At 43.6% G+C, this 19948-nt stretch overlaps 1 long non-coding RNA gene across 2 annotated transcripts in view; it reads right to left on the minus strand.

The window, feature by feature from the left end:
• LOC136881206 (uncharacterized) overlaps nt 1-19948 on the minus strand; it is a 986266-nt gene that overhangs the window by 621890 nt on the left and 344428 nt on the right. For both annotated transcript variants that reach the window (XR_010860995.2, XR_010860996.2), the window contains exon 2: nt 16210-16257. This is a non-coding gene — a long non-coding RNA (uncharacterized lncRNA). The remainder of the gene's footprint in view (nt 1-16209; nt 16258-19948) is intronic.

The raw sequence follows: 19948 nt of genomic DNA on the forward strand, positions 1-19948 counted from the left end.
GTAATGGGCAGTTCTCCTTTCCATTAACAAGGGTCAATTCTGCATCAGTATTCTAAATACAAGGCGTGATCAAAAAGTTTCCCTCTGAGGGCGTTGCTGCAGCGGACAGGAAATGTAGCGCAATGCGGTTATATAAGCAAGGACATTTAGGCAATGGGATTAGTGTGGCAGTCGTGTCGTGCCGAGGTGCGTGTGTTAAAGGCGGCCACGTGAAATATGACGACGTTAGCCCTAACCAGCACGCCCCCCCCCCCCCACCTCCCTCTCCGACAAATCGCCTTGCTGACTCCCACACTGAACCTTCTTCTTTTTAGCACTGTAATAGTTTGAAAAGCGTTACCGATAGTTAAGCAACTACTGACATGGTCACCAATTGCATAGGTGAACCTACGCCTGCACCTGCTTGCTCACTACCACCTTGAGTCATTGGAGAGACTACCAATCACCCACTACTTGCTGGGCAACTGAAATCCTGGACTCCGATCCAGAGTCTTCAAAGTTTAATCGCCCCGTAAAAAAGGGCGCAGGTAATACTCTGACCAGCTAAGACCAAAACAACAAGGTCACCTCACCACCAGTTAATGCTGCTTAGACACAATCCATCAAGAGATAGGACCTAAGACCTCTTCATTCGGTCGAAGGGCTAAAATCCTCAACGGAACCGGCTCGTACGGATTCCGCTGAGACTTGAGGCATGATGGCGTTATTATCAAATGCGTCCATACAGGACCAACCTGCTGTTATTCTGTTCTTGACTGCCGAAGGACAAACATCGGTGGACATCCAACATGGAATGAAAACTGTGTATGGGGCAGCATATTTGTCGTAAAGCACCGTTGTGGGATGGTGCGCCAATTTCCGCGCGGGTCGCGTTTCGATGCAAGACGCAGGTCGATTTAGGAGGCCAGCATCATCCATTAAGGACAACAAGAACTCAAGTGGGAGAAACTCGAGCACCTACACTATAGTCCTGATCTCTCCCCATGCGATTATCACTCCGTTTCCCTCAAAAATGCCTTGAAGGATCGACACTTCCTGCGGGACGAGGATGTGCAGCAGGCGGTTACGGACTTCTTCACGCAACAGGACACGGGGATCTTCAACCTCGTGCATCGGTGGGATGAGTAACTCGATGCTCACTGCGATTTTGCCTGATTGGCATCCCGATTCAGGACTGCACAGCCGTCGAAACAAAACTTTTTTAATCGCCCTTTATACTTACCGAGCCAGTTTTACTTTGCCCACCCAGGATTTGGAGTTAAGTGGGGAAAACTACTTTTAAAGATTTTGGCTCACTTCGCTACTGAATTATGTTACAGGATGCTGACTGCACTTTATGATAGTTCTGGGCGTCGATCCCAGGACATGGAGGCAGGAGGATACTCCGATATCTCCTGGGTCACCATGATACGAAGATGATACTAGTGAAACACCTTCCGAAACATCCTACTGCAACAGACTCATTCAAGGTACAGAGTCATCAAAGTGACAGCAGTGGATACAGGAAGGTCTCAGTGGACATTATTCAGCTGACATCGAACATCTATATTTTTTAGCATCCATTGGCGTGGTCGATCGTTATTTCCCACGACACAAGAGCAAGTGGTTACAGCCGCCTATCTGCACTCAGTGAAAGAGGAGCTCCACATCGGTATTGTGAGTAGAGATAATTATTTCAAAGTGCTCCATTTACGAGCGAGGCAATGAAGTTGTAGTCTGTACTTGCCCGCTAAAACCTCTTTAATTTAGCACACACTAATGTTGTTATAACAAATTGTTCGCGTCAGGCACAATTCTTCATCACCATTTTTAAGCCATGGGCCAGGCCTTAATAATTTATTCAATTTATTTGGCATACAACAGGGCAGAAAAAGTCCCAATTAAATTACACCTGCATATAATAATAATAATAATAATAATAATAATAATAATAATAATAATAATAATAATAATAATAATAATAATAATAATAATAATAATACCGTTATTTGTTTTTACGTCCCACCAACTACTTTTACGGTTTTCGAAGACGCCGAGGTGCCAGATTTTAGTCCCACCACTAAATCTATCAACATGAGGCTGACGTATATGAGCAACCCGCCAAGTTGGGGTCAGAAGGCCAGCGCCACAATCGTCTAAGCCACTCAGATCGGGATATACTCTGAGTGGCCAAAAATCATGGGAAGATAATGTGATGTTAATATGGAGTTGCTCCTCGGCGAGCCCTTAAAACGGCAGTAATACGGCGAGGCATCGACTCTACAAGGTGTTGGAATCGTTCTGGACGGATCTGGACCCACGTATCTTGCATTGCTACCCACAATTGGTCTTATGTCGTTGATGCGGGGTTCATGGAGCGTACACCAGCATCGATAGCATCCCATAAATGCTCGACTGGAGGGCCAATCCATAGTAACTTCCTGGAGTGCTCCTCCAACCACCTGCGTGCTACCACAGAGCAGTGAATGGCGCATTGTCCTGTTGAAACGTGACATCTTCATCAGGGTACTCTAGGGCCAGAAAGAGATTCGATTGGTCTGAAAGAATGTCCACATAATGTGCACCTGTCAGCGCTCCCTGCAGCCGGAAAATGGGGCCGAATGGCGCCCATGAGAACGCCACGCAGACCAGAATTGAGTCATCTCCCGCATGGACACAACCTTGATCACACGCAGGATCCATAGCTTCATGGGGCATATGCCACACTCTCACGCGCCCATCAGCTCGATAGAACTGGAACCGGGATTAATCGGACTATACCACACGCCACCACTGTTCCATGGTCCATTGCCCAAGCACGTCGTGAGCTTTGTGTCGAGGTGTCAGGAAAGGGACACGAGTTGGTCGTCGGCTGAAGCCTATGCGGTGCAGTTGCCTCCTTACAGTCCTGGTAGAAATGGGTTCCTGACTCCCAATATTCAACTGGGAAGTGATCTGACTCACAGTAGCCCGTCGAGCGAACAGTATTGTTCTGCGGAGGCGACGTGATATCCGTTCGTGAAACACCTATGGTCTTCCCGCGCGGCAGTTTACGCGGGTGTCAACATTCTCTCTGCGATATTGAAGATCCACCCTCGACACTGTCGACCTCGCAAACCCTAACTCGCGTGTAATCTCCGCAATGCTATGACCTATGCGCCGATGATCATCCCACGTTCAAAGTCGGTTAACTCGCGACGTGTTGCCATCTTCACGACACTGGTGTCTGTGACAGACTGCATATTTTATAAAGGGACACGCCTTCCTTTGACTTTTGGCCACTCAGTGTATTATAATAATAATAATAGGCTACTAATAATAATAATCAGGTAAAAAAATCCCTGGTACGCTAATGTAAAGAAAGACCTGGAAGAAATGGCCTACGACCAAAGACGCGCAAAAAAGAGTCCTCTTCAGAACAAGTATCGTGACTTTTGGGACTTTTCGGGATGTGAACACACGTGCAAAGCGGTCGAATGAACGCTGAGCCCTACTTAGCCAGCTAATGAAAACCTACTGGACCGGTCGAAAACCGACTAAACGCCAGAATGTATAATGACATTTGTCTTGGTCCCTAGTTGGCCGATTAGCGAATAATAAATAAGTAAATAAATAATTAATGAATAAATAAATAATGGAACCTGGTGCAGGTCTTTCGAGTTGACACGGTGTAGGTGACCTGCACATCTTTAAGGATGAGATCCTACCTATTATAAATTCTAGTGATGAAGACGCCATACACTCCCAGCCCCGAGCCACTGTAATTAACGAATGAAGGTTAAAATCCCCTACCCACCCGGGAATCAGATCCGGGACCCTCTGGACCAATGGCCAGCACGCTAATCATTTAGCCATGGAGCCAGACGTTTTTGTGCTTAGACGAAGAGAGGTTGTGTACAGGTTTTATGGTTGTACCCCTCTTAGTAGCATTTTACAGTACATCCGGTGGTTACGGATAATATAATGTATCCTTTGATTCCATCCACAATGGATATAAAAAGTTCTGATAAATCGAAAGAAAACGAGTTTATCCACATAAGAATGATAAGGTTCATGAATTGTGAGAAAATTAAAAGTCATTCTAAAGGTAAGGGTGTATACTGCCCGAAGGTAGGTCCGAACCTCCACAGAGGTGTGCCTGAGCCGGAGTTTACGTACGGTAGGGTGGCCAGTTCCTTTCCGCTCCTACATTCTCTTACCCTCCCCCCCCCCTTCAACAGCGCGTGGCAACCCATCCAAATCTTCACCACGCCTGATGTTGCTTAACTTCGGAGATCTCACGGGATCCGGTGTTTCAACACGGCCACGGCCGTTGGCAAAGTCATTCTAGAACTCGTAAATACTCAATTCTTCTGTATGTAATTTAATAATAATACTAGGCAGACTTTTGGCGTAGAGCCGGCCCCGCGGTGTAGGGGTAGCGTGCTTGCCTCTAACCCGGAGACCCAAGGTTCGATTACCGGCTAGGTCACGGATTTTGACCTGGATCTGAAGGCTGGTTCGAGGTCCATTCAGCCTACGTGATTAGAATCGAGGAGCTATTGACGGTGAGATAGCGGCCCCGATCTAAAAGCCAGGAATAACGGCCGAGAGGATTCGTCGTGCGGACCACACGACACCTCGTCATCTGCAGGCCTTCGGGATGAGCAGCAGTCGCTTGGTAGGCCAAGGCCCTTCAGGGCTGCAGTGCCATGAGATTAGTTAGTTTTCTTTTGGGGTAGAAGAAGAGTGCCAGTCCCTTATTCCAAGGCCCTTGGTTGTTTTTCGGCCAGTTCAAGAATTTTATTTCTGGTCTGAATAGAACAGGGTTCCCTTAAGAGATTTTTCAAGATCTTAGTTACAGGTAGAAACCGCACAGTGAGAAGATGACGTTACCAACCTAGTATACATAGACGAACGCTGATTGCCATGGTTACAATTGTGCCCAATAATTGAGGACGCTAATTCCTACCCTAAGTGCTCCATTTACGTGGGAGGCAATGAAGTTGCAGTTTGCACTTGCCCGCTAAAACCTCTTAAAATGAGCACACAGCAAGGTAATTATAACAAATTGTACGCGTCAGGCACAATTATTCATCATAATTTTCAAGCCATAGGTCAGGTCTTTGTATTTCATTCAAGTAATTTGGCAAACAACAGGGCACACCTCCAGAGGTCACCATTCCATCATTATTATTATTATTATTATTATTATTATTATTATTATTATTATTATTATTATTAGCCCGCCAGGGTGGCCATGATCGTTAAGGCGTTGAAATATAAACCGTCTGACGCCATGATTAGCGGGTTCGAGCTCCGTCGGTCGAAAAAATGTTTACCATCAGAATGTTGGCTGGCAGGGTGCGGGAGGTGATGGTATACAATGTCTAATCATTAGATGCGTGCCAAAAACCTGGATTAAAATCCATACCCCTCCGCAGTGTTCATATGGTCTCAGAGCATATGTCGCTGTTGATGGTGATTTAGTTTAGTAATGTTTTATTTTACCTGGCAACATTAAGCCTTGAGCAGACCCCTTGATGATATTCGACAGAAGTAGATTATATTCCGGTATTGGGATTCACTCCATCCCTTCCTAGTATCATATATCACGTCATTCTTTTCATCTCGTTAAGTCCTCTGATGAGGTTGACGTCATGAAGGGCATCCGGTCGTAAAAAACCGCCACGATAGTTTCATCTCACCTCACCTCATACTCGACCCCGTAGAGAAACGGGACAAGGGTTGGACAAACAAACATTATTATTATTATTATTATTATTATTATTATTATTATTATTATTATTATTATTATCAGACTTCAACCATGCATGTGAGGCATGGACTCTCAAGACTAGTGGCAAAACTGGTAATGACGTCTATGAGATGTAGTGTTCGCGTACAATGCTACGTGTGCTTAGGACAAAAAGAAAAAAGAATTCGACATCTCCAGACGCCTTTCTTCTCGCGTCAATCAGAGGACCCTTCAGTTTTTGGCCATGTTGTTACAAGAGGTAGTGAGAAACTGGAAAATATGGTGATGGAAGGAAAAGTGAAGGGTAAAAGTTACGCGGAAGGACAGATATTGAATGGTTAGATCACCGGTCTGCCATTTCATCGGCTTCTTAGAAAAGCGTCACAGGTGCCAGAAAATAACAAATCATGCAACATGATGGGGGTGGGGAGGGGTTATGACGTTCAGGAATGAGTGAAACTACTGATGATTAATTCCAGATACACCTTGAGAAGGTCTAGAAAAAAAAGAAAATCGGTCGAAAGTGTTAACCAGCTTATCACGTGTAAATCAGCAACAATATCTTACAATACATTTACAGAATTCGCAAAGAGCAATTGTAGGTCAGAAGTACTGTATACCGCATAAAAACAATTACAATTCAATAAGGTTCCCAAAATAAAATTTCCCAACCGGAACGTACTTGGACTGATTACAAAAAAGTTTATTGTTAAGGTAGGTTCCCACAAGGAAACCATAATTTAATTTCATCGTGGTGGTGGTGGTAGTGGTTATTGTTTTAAGAGGAAGTACAACTAGGCAAACACATCCTCTATATAACACTTTTTTTTTTTGCTAGGGGCTTTACGTCGCACCGACACAGATAGGTCTTATGGCGACGATGGGATAGGAAAGGCCTAGGAGTTGGAAGGAAGCGGCCGTGGCCTTCATTAAGGTACAGCCCCAGCATTTGCCTGGTGTGAAAATGGGAAACCACGGAAAACCATTTTCAGGGCTGCCGATAGTGGGATTCGAACCTACTATCTCCCGGATGCAAGCTCACAGCCGCGCGCCTCTACACGCACGGCCAACTCGCCCGGTCTATATAACACTAATCAGAGAGAAAAAAAAATGGAAGGGGTCTGACACTTCGAAAAATTAAGGTATCCTCCAAAGGAAGACAAGGGCCACGAAAGGCATGAAAATGAAAGACTCCCTAGACCTCCATACGCAACACCGTCGGGGTCTGAAAAGAACAAGAGTTGAGCAAGGCAGGTTGGATGTAATAGATGAAAGTGAGGAGACTGGCACAAGTAAGTGAAAGCAGTGCCAGGACTCACCTGAGGGACCCGTGGTCGCCAACCCACGCTCCAAAGTTCAGAGCCCCTGAGGCCCTTTTTAGTCGCCTCTTACGACAGGCAGGGGATAACTGCAAATGTTAAAAACATTAAGCTATTTAGGCCTCTTCAATCGTGAAATTACCAGCATTTCGCCCCAGTGTAGCATTGTGTATCTTGACCCACAAGTGGTCACAGCTGGTCCGTGGTCCGACAGCTCTGCCTTCCGACCAGCCAACCGTGCAGAGGTAGGGTGGCCACGGCTGCCAACCCTTTCACCTTCTCCGAACATCCTCTTCAGGGACAGAATGAAAACATTTTAGTAGCAGTGATGTCTCAAGCACTAGCCGCCAGTATCTTGGAAAGGTACAGCAAACCAACAGATAAGTAGAGCTCTGCGCGAATGCGGGTATCCGCGGAGTTATCCGCGGTTATCCGCGAAGTTAGTATCTTGGCGGATACAAACTGTGTGGCAGTACGGATAATTTTGCCAATAATTTCATAATAATGACGTTTATTGATTTACCCTTAGGTAAACTCTTGTTTCTGCTTGTGGTTAGGCGACCCTTGACAGTGGTATGGGAGAATGGTGATATATAAACAGCCTTGAGACCATAAAACCGTAAATCTGACCTAAACCTAACTGGCTCCTGCCCGCAATTAGCGGAACGATGGAACAAAGGTCAGTACGTCGGTTGTTGTCGCAAGAGAAAATTCCTCGTAAACCAGTCATTGTAGGGGTTCTGGTGCCAGGTCTATTATACACTTAAGAAAATGGAAATTGCAACACCATGGAGGAATTAGTCGTTTGTGTTGATTTTCGACATATGGAATGATGTCATGTAGGTATGTAAACGATCAAAGTTTCAGACCCATTGGATTGTTGCTACAGGTCCCCCCACGTGATTGGTCGCGGAGGAATCAACTCCAGTATACGGACTCTGGTGTAGCGTAGTTGACTTGCAGTCTGTGCAGTGAAGTATTCCCCGTCAAACATGCCTCGACGACAGAGAAGAGCACGCTATCAACAACTGTCGCCGTTTGAGAGGCCTCGGATAATTGGGCTGTGTGAGGCTGGATTATCGCTAAGGACTGTCGCTGCACGTGTTGGCCGACAGACATCTACGCTACATCGCGTATGGCAGCAGTGGTTAAATGAAGGTGACCACACTCGTAGACCTAGCACAGGCCCAGCGCGACAGACAACTGAGAGAGAGGATCGCCGCATCATTCGGATGGCCCGGATGGAATCCCATGCAACAGCAGCGCAAATTCGAGCAGCTGTGGCACCCCACGTTACACAACAAACAGTTGGTAATCGCCTGCGTGCAACTGGCTTACGAGCCCGTGTCCCTGCAGAAGGTGTTCCATTGACCCCACAACAGCGACGTTTAAGGCTGGCCTGGTGTCGAGAAAGATCGACGTGGGTCGACGAATGGCATAGGGTCGTCTTTAGTGATGAATCGCGCTTCTGTCTTGCCCGCAGTGATCGCCGGAATCGTGTGCGCCGACGTACCGGGGAGAGGGGCCGTCCAGATCTTATTGTCGAGAGGCACACAGGGCCAACACCAAGCATTATGGTCTGGGGAGCTATTGGCTTTAATGTGAAATCACAATTAGTGCTTGTTGAGGGCACTATGACTGCTCGACAGTACGTTGATAGGGTACTCAATCCAGTGGTTGTCCCTATGATGGCGAACATTGCTAATGGGATGTTTCAGTAGGACAATGCCCGGGTTTACACAGCACCCATCTCAAGAGAAGCTCTCCATGACATCACAACCTTAGAATGGCCCGCCAGATCTCCGGACCTCAGTCCTATTGAGCATGTGTGGGACCTGATGGGTTGACAACTGGCCAACCGTCCTCAGCCACCCACAACTCTGGAACAACTGACCCGTGCAGTGCAGCAAGCATAGGCTACAATTCCTCACGAAAGGATCCAGGGCCTTATTGACTCCATGCCTCGACGAATTCATCAATGTATTGCAGCTCGCGGTGAGCACATCCTGTATTGATCGTTGTCCAAACTTGCGGTCAAAGGGACCTGAAAGTGTAATAATCGAATCACAACCGAACACTCGTCCTGCATGTTCAATTGCAGTAATGTAGCACCACTCCTTCTGGGTGTTGCAGTTTCCATTTTCTTCAGTGTATTAATAGATCTATCCGTATAAAGACCTTGGGTGTAACATACTATAGTTAAATATTTATAATACTATTTACAATATCTGCGGATAACCATTTTGCGGATGCAGGTGCGGATACTATTTTGTATATCCGCGCAGGGCTCTACCGATAAGCTCACTGCTGCACAGGGGCGGAACGCTGGTAATTTAACGACTGAAGAAAGTCTAAAGAGATTTAACGTTAATTATGATTGTACTATAACCGGGATAGTGTTTTGTCGAATATATTTCTACATCTCTTAAATAAAATGAAATAGAATAAAGTTAAAGAAATAAACCCACGTTGGCAATCAGAGCAAGGGTGCATACTGCGCTGCGAGACTGACATATATGCACAGCACACAAAGATATCTCAAACACCCATTCACACACCCATTCGTTCCCACAAACATCAACCTTTCATTCAATATACATACACTCAAGACTTACACTACGATGCTCACAGCACTGCAGTCTTGGGTTCGAAATGAACCTCCAAACTAGACAAGTATCCTGTCTGAGGAATAAAGCGAAAATGAGAAAGAAACACTGGACATATCCAGCTACCAAGACTACGTGTGAGAAGGAAAGTGGAAGGGGGGCGGGAAGGAACAAGAGGAGCAACCAATACGGAAACGGAGGTGGTGGTGATTATTGTTTTAAGAGGAAGTACAACTAGGCAATCATCCTCTATATAACACTAATCAGAGAGAAACATTGGAAGGTGTCCGACACTTCGAAAAATGAAGATATCGGCCAAAGGAAAACAAGGGCCACGAAGGACGTGAAAATGAAGGATCCCCTAGACCTCGGGAACCTAATAGCGTCGGGGTCGGAAAAGAACAAGAGTTGACCAAGAGAGATCGGTTTGGATAGATGAAAGTGAGGAGCCTGGCACAAGTAAGTGGAAGCAATGCCAGGACTTAGGTAAGGGACCCGTGGTCGCCAACCTTCGCTCCTATGTTCAAAACCCCTGAGGCCCCTTATAGTGGCCTCTTACGACAGGCAGGGGATACCATGGGTGTTATTCTACCGCCCCCACCCACAGGGGTTTCGGAACAGAGAAAATAAGAACCAATAATATTGCACTGTACATTCTCAAATAGAGCCTCCATGGCTCAGGCGGCAGCGCACCGGCCTTTCGCCGCTGAGTTCCGTGGTTCAAATCCAAGTCACTCCATGTGAGATTTGTGCTGGACAAGACGGAGGCGGGAAAATTTTTCACAGAGTACTCCGGTTTTTCCTGTCATTTTACATTCCAGCAACACTCTCCAATATCATTTAATCTGTCAGTTATTAATCACTGCCCCAGAGGAGTGCGACAGGCTTCGGCAGGTGGCACAATTCCTATCCTTGCCGCTAGACAGGGGCTTCATTCATTTCCTTCCTGATCCGGTCAAATGACTGGAGACAGGTTGTGGATTTCCATTTACATCCTCAAATAATTGCGCAGGCGCACTTCTTGTGTATGTTTTTAGTCTTTGAGGAACACTAAATATTCAACGGGTTATGCGATGCGACGTTTTGAAATTTAAAAACTCACGGAAAATACATTCATACATCCGTGAAAACTCTCACTCCGCCCCTCCCCCTTCCCAAAAAAGAAATCTATGTTTAAAGGGAAAATTGAATTACATGGCTAAGTCTACATTTGATTCAACTCTTTAGACAGTCTCGAGAGGCACGAGAGATTGCCTTAAGAAATCTGCTTATAATAATTTTGAAGCACACAGAATGCTAAACTCTTGCGGTCTCTCGACACTGGCCGCGTTCATAATCCTCGCTGAGAGCTGAGTATCTACTCAATAATGCAACACATTTCTTGAAGACATAGTGCACTGGCGCGTGTATTTATAATGAAGCTAGGACTAGTAAGAGAATTTGTATTCCGCTTGACGATAATTCCCACCTAGAGGTCTGTTTCGTTTAAATGCTAATATAATGGAGCTCTGAGGTGATTTATTCATGCGCTTCCACGCGAAACGAGAATTAAGTGGTCGGTATAAAATTCACTGTGCTGATTCTGAGTCCACAAACTCGAGAGGTGACTGGTATCATCCGGATTTGTACTCAGTGATAAGGTACAGCATGATAATATAACTTGGTAACTGAAGAGCAACAGCAATAAAACCTCACTGTCCAGGTGTATTGAGAAAAACCGCCACGAAGTTGAATGGTATCTGCGGAACAGGACTGCACTGTATGAGGCAACATACTTCTGTTGAATTAAACCAACTGTCATTCTAACGCGCTTCACACAGTAATAAGTATTTATACAGGAAATAATAGTTTTTGTACCGGGCGGTACACCCCTACACCGCAGTTTTAAATCTTGCGCCAATCAACTCATAAGTTTCTCAGAAGATGTCACTACCGTAAATTTTGTGATTACGAAGTTGTCAATACTGTGTAGATTTGAACTTCTTGTTTTTTTCAATTGATCAAGAAGTGTGGATATTCTCTTATAGATGTCTCTACTAAAAGAAAAAACTATGATCATGCACCCTGGTGCGAAGTGAAGGAACTTTTTTGAACAAATTTTGTATTCATAAGTTTTCTCTTTACTAAATTTCGTTCATTCATCTGTGGGTTGGCAATATTAATCTTTTCTTTCCGCCAGTTTTGAATTGAGGCAATCCAGAATTTCTGTAATTAAATTTTGACCAATCATGTCTTTCTTCTTCGATTTTGAGTGTACTGCCTACACTGACCAATAAAATTGAGTGGGTGTGGCTGTTTTATTCATGAAAGAACTCGAATTTTCCCCGAGGGTATAAAAACTGCTGATTTCCTTGTCTCTCGGCCACTTCATCAACTTCTAATCTAGTGTATGGACATGTAGCAGGAGGCGGGAAGCGCCTCTCATCAGGCAGCAGCTCTTCAATAAGGTAATGGCCATTTAACATCTTTATTTCTTGCTAGCTCAGCAGTTTAACCCTCGGGAAAGGTCCGAATCCCTTTACAATGTAAACTATCTTTCCGACATGTAATTTTTTGCCGTTTTATGTAAAAACTTCATTAAATCTGTAACTGCAATGCGGGGATAGAGAGTACTTTACCGTCTCGAGCTCCCCTTCATATGGGTTTGAGGTGACTACGTTTTGTAACTGGTTTTCTTCCTTTCTGTAATGTCTTAAAATTTTCTTATTCGAGTCACCTCCATAGTTTGGGAATAGCCCCTGTTTCATCGACCTAGTGCCTCGTAGGTTTTAAAAAGTTTCATGTAGGAGTGAAAGTACACGCCTCCATTCTACTTGGTGTTGCGGGTCATTTACTTAACCTGTTCTTTTCTGCTAAGGGTCAGTAGGTTGGGTAGAAGATATGCCCGTTTCCTTGTAAGTTGTACTTTGAGGGCAATTAATGCTAAGGTTTCTTATGGCCTTTAATAGGCTCAGAAAAGTGAGAGCGGGTCAGCTCTTTAATGTATTGTAAACGTGCCTCTGAGAGGCCGGATAGTGTAATGAGGAGCAAGGACTCCGCGTGTTATGGTATTTGTGCTCTTGAAACAAATTTTGGTTTTAGAGCTGCCCCTAAAATTGTAAAACTAAGGTCTTGTAACCGAAATATGTTAAAGATTTAAAATCTTGAATTCCTTTTTCTTTGCCGAATCTTGTTTGTTTCTTTAATTGCTATGTTATTGTTATCTCACTAAGCGAGAACTTGTTAACTTTTCGAAAATATAACCTTCCACTTCAGTTTAAATTCTCTCTTGTCAAATTAGTTAGACCCATTCACCCCGGCACCTTCTTTCACCTCTGCTGTTCCACAGAAATTTCCGGAACACTTTTAATTAATCATTTTTAATTTAGTTATAATACATTATCTGATGATAATTTTCATTCTTTTTCTTTCTGTGTTACTACCGATTTTCCCCATATCTGTAGGATCGTCGGTGCGAACTCACAGATGTAACAGTAGTGATTTTCATAACATGGCAGTTGCAGTACCGTATAATCTCGCACGTCACGAAAAATATATGACTATATGATTATGTTGTTTAAAGGGCCTAACAGCTAGGTCATCGGGCCCTAATGGTACGAGGTGGAGCGAAATGAAACGATAATTTAAAGTTCAAAATGTATTCACTGACTAGAATCTAAAACGAATGATGATAAAGACCATGAATGCGAAACCTTCAGTGGTTCCAATTCACAATGACGTGTATGCTGAGATGATGCTTGTTGTCGAAACGGGTCCAAAATCCAGATCACCGGCCCCTCATAACAGTAGTATTCACTGGTATAGCAGAACCATGGTGTTTCTTCACATAGTGGTACTAATGAGGGGCGCCGGCTAGACCCGTGGTGTTCCTCACATAGTGGTACTAATCATAGACAATGTGGACCCGCGGTGTATCATACATTATGGTACCACTCACAAGTAACGCAAACCCATTGTGTTTCTCCCATAGTGGTAATACAGGCAACGTAGACCCAGGGTGTTCCTCACATAGTGGTAGTAATCACAAGCAAAGCACAAGCCCATGGTGTTCCTCACACAGTGGTACTAATCACAGGTAACATCGATCCATGGTGTTCCTCATATAGTGGTACCATTCATAGGTAACGCAGACCCATTCTGAGTACGAGGAAACCAACACAATTTAGCGCAGCGCACGGCACCTTCTCACGCATTGACATTAGGCTACGTACTCGAGCGCACCCGCTCCCCGCTTCAGTGGGCTGTACACGATGGTACTAATCGCAAGTAACTTCGACCCATGTTGTTCCTCACGTAATGGTTCTAATCACAAGCAATCTCATGGTTCCAATTACATTATCCCTTGGTCTCCCCCTTTTAGTCGCCTCTTACGACAGGCAGGGGATACCGTGGGTGTATTCTTCGTCTGCGTCCCCCACCCAAAGAGCGTGGCATAATTTGAAAATAGCAGAATGAACAAGGGGAATGCAGACTAGGGTGAAGAAGGCCTAATTTATTTATATTGCGACAAGTTATCAGGGTCCTTCAAAGCAAAATGACTCCACAGGGAGAAAGCGTATTCTGCTATCGACTAAATTTATTGTACTACTATTTACAGTTATTTGCAAATGTACTTGAATTAGACTTTTCCACTTCACGCAGTTTGTACTCGCGAACTTGGTCAAACACTACTCCATCGCATCGAACTCCTGCTCTCCAACGCTGCCTCTCACAGCGTAGTGTCGTCCCCAGAAAAATTCATAAGTCGATTCCCACGCCCGTCTGACCTACGCTTAGCGATCTGACTCGCTACTCACTGACGCACTTCCGAATGACTCGGAACTGGCTCGAGACTGTCCCGTGATTGACTCAAGACCGAATCGTGTTCCCTCACCGTCGTTTTTTATAGAAGCCAGTGGAAGATTCTCACAGTTTCTACTTCTACATCATTCTGGGCGTCTTCTCCATACTCAGCCGTTTCCACCATCTTCGAAAGAATCTCGGCTAACTTCGTGGTTACTGATTTTTGAGATAGGAATAATTCTGGAGATATCATGATCTCTGCAATAAGGCAGGTTTAGAGACTGGCATTAAATGCAAGAACTTCCCCGTGAGCTTCCTCAAGTAGAATTCATCTCTGGAAAGCAGACACGTAGCAGTACCTAATAAATGTGACAACTTTTCAAACATTCCTTTTGTGGGTACTCCTTCAAAAGAGAGCCTTCAAAAATGATAACAAGGGTTATATTATTGATCCCACGATTCGGTTCGAAACGCAAGCCAACCATCATAGTGAAGAACACGAGGAAAAGAAGAGCATCTACGAACCAACTATTCCCTTCTACCGACGCGACGTGAATACGGACTCTAACATCGAAGTGATGGGCCTCACGATCTGTGCAAGTGGAACAATTCCTAAGTTCTTCTAAGAATTCCGTTCAATACAAACTACCAGATTCGTTGACGAATGTGGTCCTCATAACCTTGAAAGGTTCGTTATCAGTACTGAGAAACTATTTATATGGTCACCGGGCGAGTTGGCCGTGCGCGTAGAGGCTCGCGGCTGTGAGCTTGCATCCGGGAGATAGTAGGTTCGAATCCCACTATCGGCAGCCCTGAAAATGGTTTTCCGTGGTTTCCCATGTTCACACCAGGCAAATGCTGGGGCTGTACCTTAATTAAGGCCACGGCCGCTTCCTTCCAACTCCTAGACCTTTCCTATCCCATCGTCGCCATAAGACCTATCTGTGTCGGTGCGACGTAAAGCAACTAGCAAAAAAAAAAAAAAAATAATAATAATAATTATATGGTCATAAATGTATCTAGTATACTTTGACCTCATGGGCAATCTCCTTATGGAGCAAGTGTATTTTCTATAGCTATAGCTATTGTCCGTTGCAATATTAAGCGTCTTCTGATGTGAAACTTTCCAGTAGGGATGTAAACATGGAAATCCTATTTTCCAAATCAAACCAAACCCCATGGCACTACAGCCCTTGAAGGGCCTTGGTCTACCAAGCGACAGCTGCTCAGCCCGAAGGCCTGCAGATTACGAGGTATCGTGTGGTCAGCACGACGAATTCTCTCGGCCGTTATTCTTGGCTTTCTAGACCGGGGCCGATATCTCACCATCAGATAGCTCCTCAATTCTAATCACGTAGGCTCAGTGGACCTCGAACCAGCCCTCAGGGCTAGGTAAAAATCCCTGATCTGGCCGGGAATCGAACTCGGGGCCTCCATGAAGAGGCAGGCACGCTACCCCTACACCACGAGTCCGGCAATCATATTTTCATACTCCTCGATTTCTCCCTGTTCTTCAGTGGTGACGAGGTCTGTCTTCTAGTTCACCATTTCTCAACTAAATGTACGATCAGGAGAATGTTACAATGATGTTACAGATCTTCATTTTACTGCCATGATTGGTTGACTGAACTGTATGTAATGTTTCCTTTGTAAGAAGAAATGTATATATTTTAAAATATTTTTTAAAATATAAAACTGCACCCATTACTCGTATTTTGGCACCGGAAAGTAGGCTATGATCTTTAGTCATAGAACTTACGGCTATATTTAAATTATTAACACTCACCTGTAATGTTGTATGCTGAGCCTCTGTCTTACATTCAGTACTTCAAACCTGCAAAATACGAAGGTATCAATTACATTAAGTTCTTATCGAAAGAATTACATACTAGAAAGTGAACTAACACTGCATCGTCTTACAAACGTTGTGTCCCAACGGCGTACTAGCCGCCAGTCTTGGAAAGCAATAACAGTCTAATTCAGGAACCTACTACTACACTGGGACGAAACGCTGATGGATCCGTAATTGAATAGGCCTAAAGTACTTTAATATTCTAATATTTGCAATCGTCGGAAGAGAGCTATATATTAAACTCTACTTTCTCCGTGACAACCTGGCTAGAACGTCACTAGCGACACGGACTTTTTAATTTTTTAAATTATGTATTTGTCAAGGCACCTGAGCTAAAGCTCACTCAGGTGCATACATTCTAATGTTATCATGACTACAGAGTATTTATAAAGTAAATGAATACAGTCCCGTAATATAAGTTTGTAACATCAGATCAGTTTAATGATCATTTTGGTTATATGAATAGATGTAAGTACTACACATCACACATACGTCAGTATCATAAAATATCGATATAGACCTATTATGGAACTATAATCATATGTATATGTTTTGTCTTATATAAGTGAATTATTTCATATTGATACACTGTAGGAGTAAACCAGCAGACAGACAAACTACTAAATATACTCGTACAACAAAAACAAAAATTAACAGTCAGTTTGAAAATTTATTAACTCTACAATTTTACTCTGCTAAAGATAATTCTTTAACTTCGTTTCGAACATAGGTATTGAAGAGGCGTACTTTGTATCTTCTGGCAGTTTATTGTAGAGGCTACCGGGCGAGTTGGCCGTCCGGTCAGGGGCACGCAGCTGTGAGCTTGCATCCGTGAGATAGTGGGTTCGAGTCCCACTGTCGGCAGCCCTGAAGTTGGTTTTCCGTGGTTCCCCATTTTCACACCAGGTAAATGATGGGGCTGTGCCTTAATTAAGGCCACGGCCGCTTCCTTCCAACTCCTAGGCCTTTTCTATCCCGTTGACGCCATAAAAACCTATCTGTGTCGGTGCGACGTAAAGCAACTAACAAAAAAGAATGTACGGGCTAACAGAATAATGCCACAATGAATTACTTCCATATTTATTTGAATGGATGACTGTGCAATTGATATTATCAGTATTTCTTGTATTGTAATTGTGAATCACTGAATTTGTTTTACATGATTTATTTGATATCTGATTTTTCCCTTTTTTCTTTCTTATTATTCAATTTCTAAAAATGTATATTAAAATTAAGTCTCTTCTTTGCTAAATTGCAAAATGTGTTTCCTTAATATTTATATGATTGTTAATAATAATAATAATAATAATAATAATAATAATAATAATAATAATAATAATAATAATAATAATAATAATAATAAGCCTTACAGGCCGTGTTCCGGGATATTTTTATCGTCATCTGGCTGCTTGCTTGTCAATTTCGACGTTTCGTTTTACTCTAGGCAGAGTAAAACTAACCTCACTTTTGCGTCAATGGCAGAGTCTTTTTGTATTTTGTCGGGTAAGCATCAAATGTGTCACCGATCTGGCGAGTTGGCCGCGCGGTTAGGGGCGCACAGCTGTGAGCTCGCATCCGGGAGATAGTGGGTTCGAACCCCACTGTTGGCAGCCCTGATGATGTTTTTCCGTGGTTTCCTATTTTCACAGCAAGCAAATGCTCGGGCTGTACCTGAAGGACACGGCCGCTTCCTTTCCATTCCTAGGCCTTTCCTGTCCCATCGTCGCCATAAAAACGTGTCACCGGAGATCTTTTACATGCAGACATCATGCGATATGGAGTGCCGAATGGATGTTTTTCCACGTTTCTAAAATCTAACTACCTATGCCGGGTTTGAACCCGCTGTCTTGGGATATGGAGGCAGGCACTATCACTGATGTTCTTATACAGTGTAAAATCGAACCCTTCGCAGTTGTATCCGATTACAGCTAAATAAAATAAGTATTTCATTAAACCTTGGGGAACGCTGAAAGCCTGAAACACGTTTTAATCTACAGGAGAATAGAAAATAGTGTTGTACATTACGAGAGTCGGACTGCAATTTGTGTATAGAAATACATTCACTTTAATTTCACAACTTAAAAAGTGGTATTAATAGAAACAGAATTTCTTTTTACGACTTTCATTTCATTCGTGCACTGAACCCCGCGTGAAATTTCGAGCCTCACAGGAAAATGTGTGCCGTTGCTGTTCTCAGTGCATTATATCTCCTAGTAAGGTCTAGAACCAATTTTGTTATTCTCATTAATGTGTCGCAGTCTTATCCTTGGCTTAACAACGTAGTCCTTCAATTGTGTAATTCTGTGTACACTGACTGACCGGTGTAGGGGTCGCTGAAGAGGCATACTAGGAAAATGAGGAGTTGGTAGTTTCCAGTTGATTTCCTCACCTAATCAGAAGTTGCTATTACATTTCAGTCTGCCAAGTCCATTGACATGAACGCACCAACCAACCTTTCTAGCAAAATTTTCACACGATTTATGATAGGAATTGGCTGCATAAGGCATTACTAGCATTGCTCATATATCAGTTAATTCCGTTGATTGTAATATTTGGGCTTATCGCTTGGAGCACATTAATTCTATTCACGGCCACAAATTTGATAGCAAAACTCTCACCAATCGTTTGCCAAGTCTGTGTGCAGCGTATACTATAGCATGACAATGGTTGAGTTTTAATGATGTTCATAAAATACGTAAGTAGCGAGAATGATCACTGGAACAACGGGTGGGAAAAATAGCAGAAGAGCACTCGGAATGAGGAGATTGAAGACCAAGTTCGGAAAGAACTTGAGTGATGAAGCTGTACGGATAAAGCGGCTCCAGTCTCAGAGGTTTGAGGCGCTGGCCTTCTGACCCGAACTTGGCAGGTTCGATCCTGACTCAGTCCGGTGGTATTTGAAGGTGCTCAAATACGTCAGCCTCGTGTCGGTAGATTTACTGGCACGTAAAAAGAGAACTGCGGGACAAAAGTACCGGCACCTCGGCGTCTCCGAAAACCGCACAAGTAGTTAGTGAACGTAAAGCGAATAGCATTATTTTATAAGCGGCTCGAGTGGTGGAGTCTTGTGAGGCGAATAGAGGAGGATAGGTTACGTAGGAGAATAACAGACTCGGTCATGAGGGTAAGAGAAGTCGGGGGAGACCAAGACGACGATGGTTAGTCTTATAAGGAGAGACCAGACCCTGCGTCCAACAGATTTCAACGGACTTCGATGTACTTGTTGGGGGACACTCAACAGTAACTCGTTTAGAAGGGCTTAGGTCAACACGCTATCGTTTACCAAAAAATTGAGGTCAAATGTCATGACTCAGGATCCGCTATGGATCAAGTGGAGGATAGAACATTGAAGGGCGAACGAATTTTATTCAAACATGTCAGGTCCGCAACTTAATCATTTCCGAAAAATTGACGAATCCGCGATTCGAATGCAATGCATATATAGGCCCACTTGGCGAGTTACACCGCAGTCAACCGGAGTTCCAGTCTAGTCGCAAATATATATTTTTTGGTACAAAATAAATTATTATATAAGGGAACATGAAGGTAAAAATGGAACAAAAATATTACGCAAATTGCAATATTATTTATTTATTTATTTATTTATTTATTTATTTATTTATTTATTTATTTATTTATTTATTTATTTATTTATTTATTTATTTATTTAATC

This window comes from Anabrus simplex, chromosome 9, assembly GCF_040414725.1.
Source record: "Anabrus simplex isolate iqAnaSimp1 chromosome 9, ASM4041472v1, whole genome shotgun sequence".
NCBI lineage: Eukaryota > Metazoa > Arthropoda > Insecta > Orthoptera > Tettigoniidae > Anabrus > Anabrus simplex.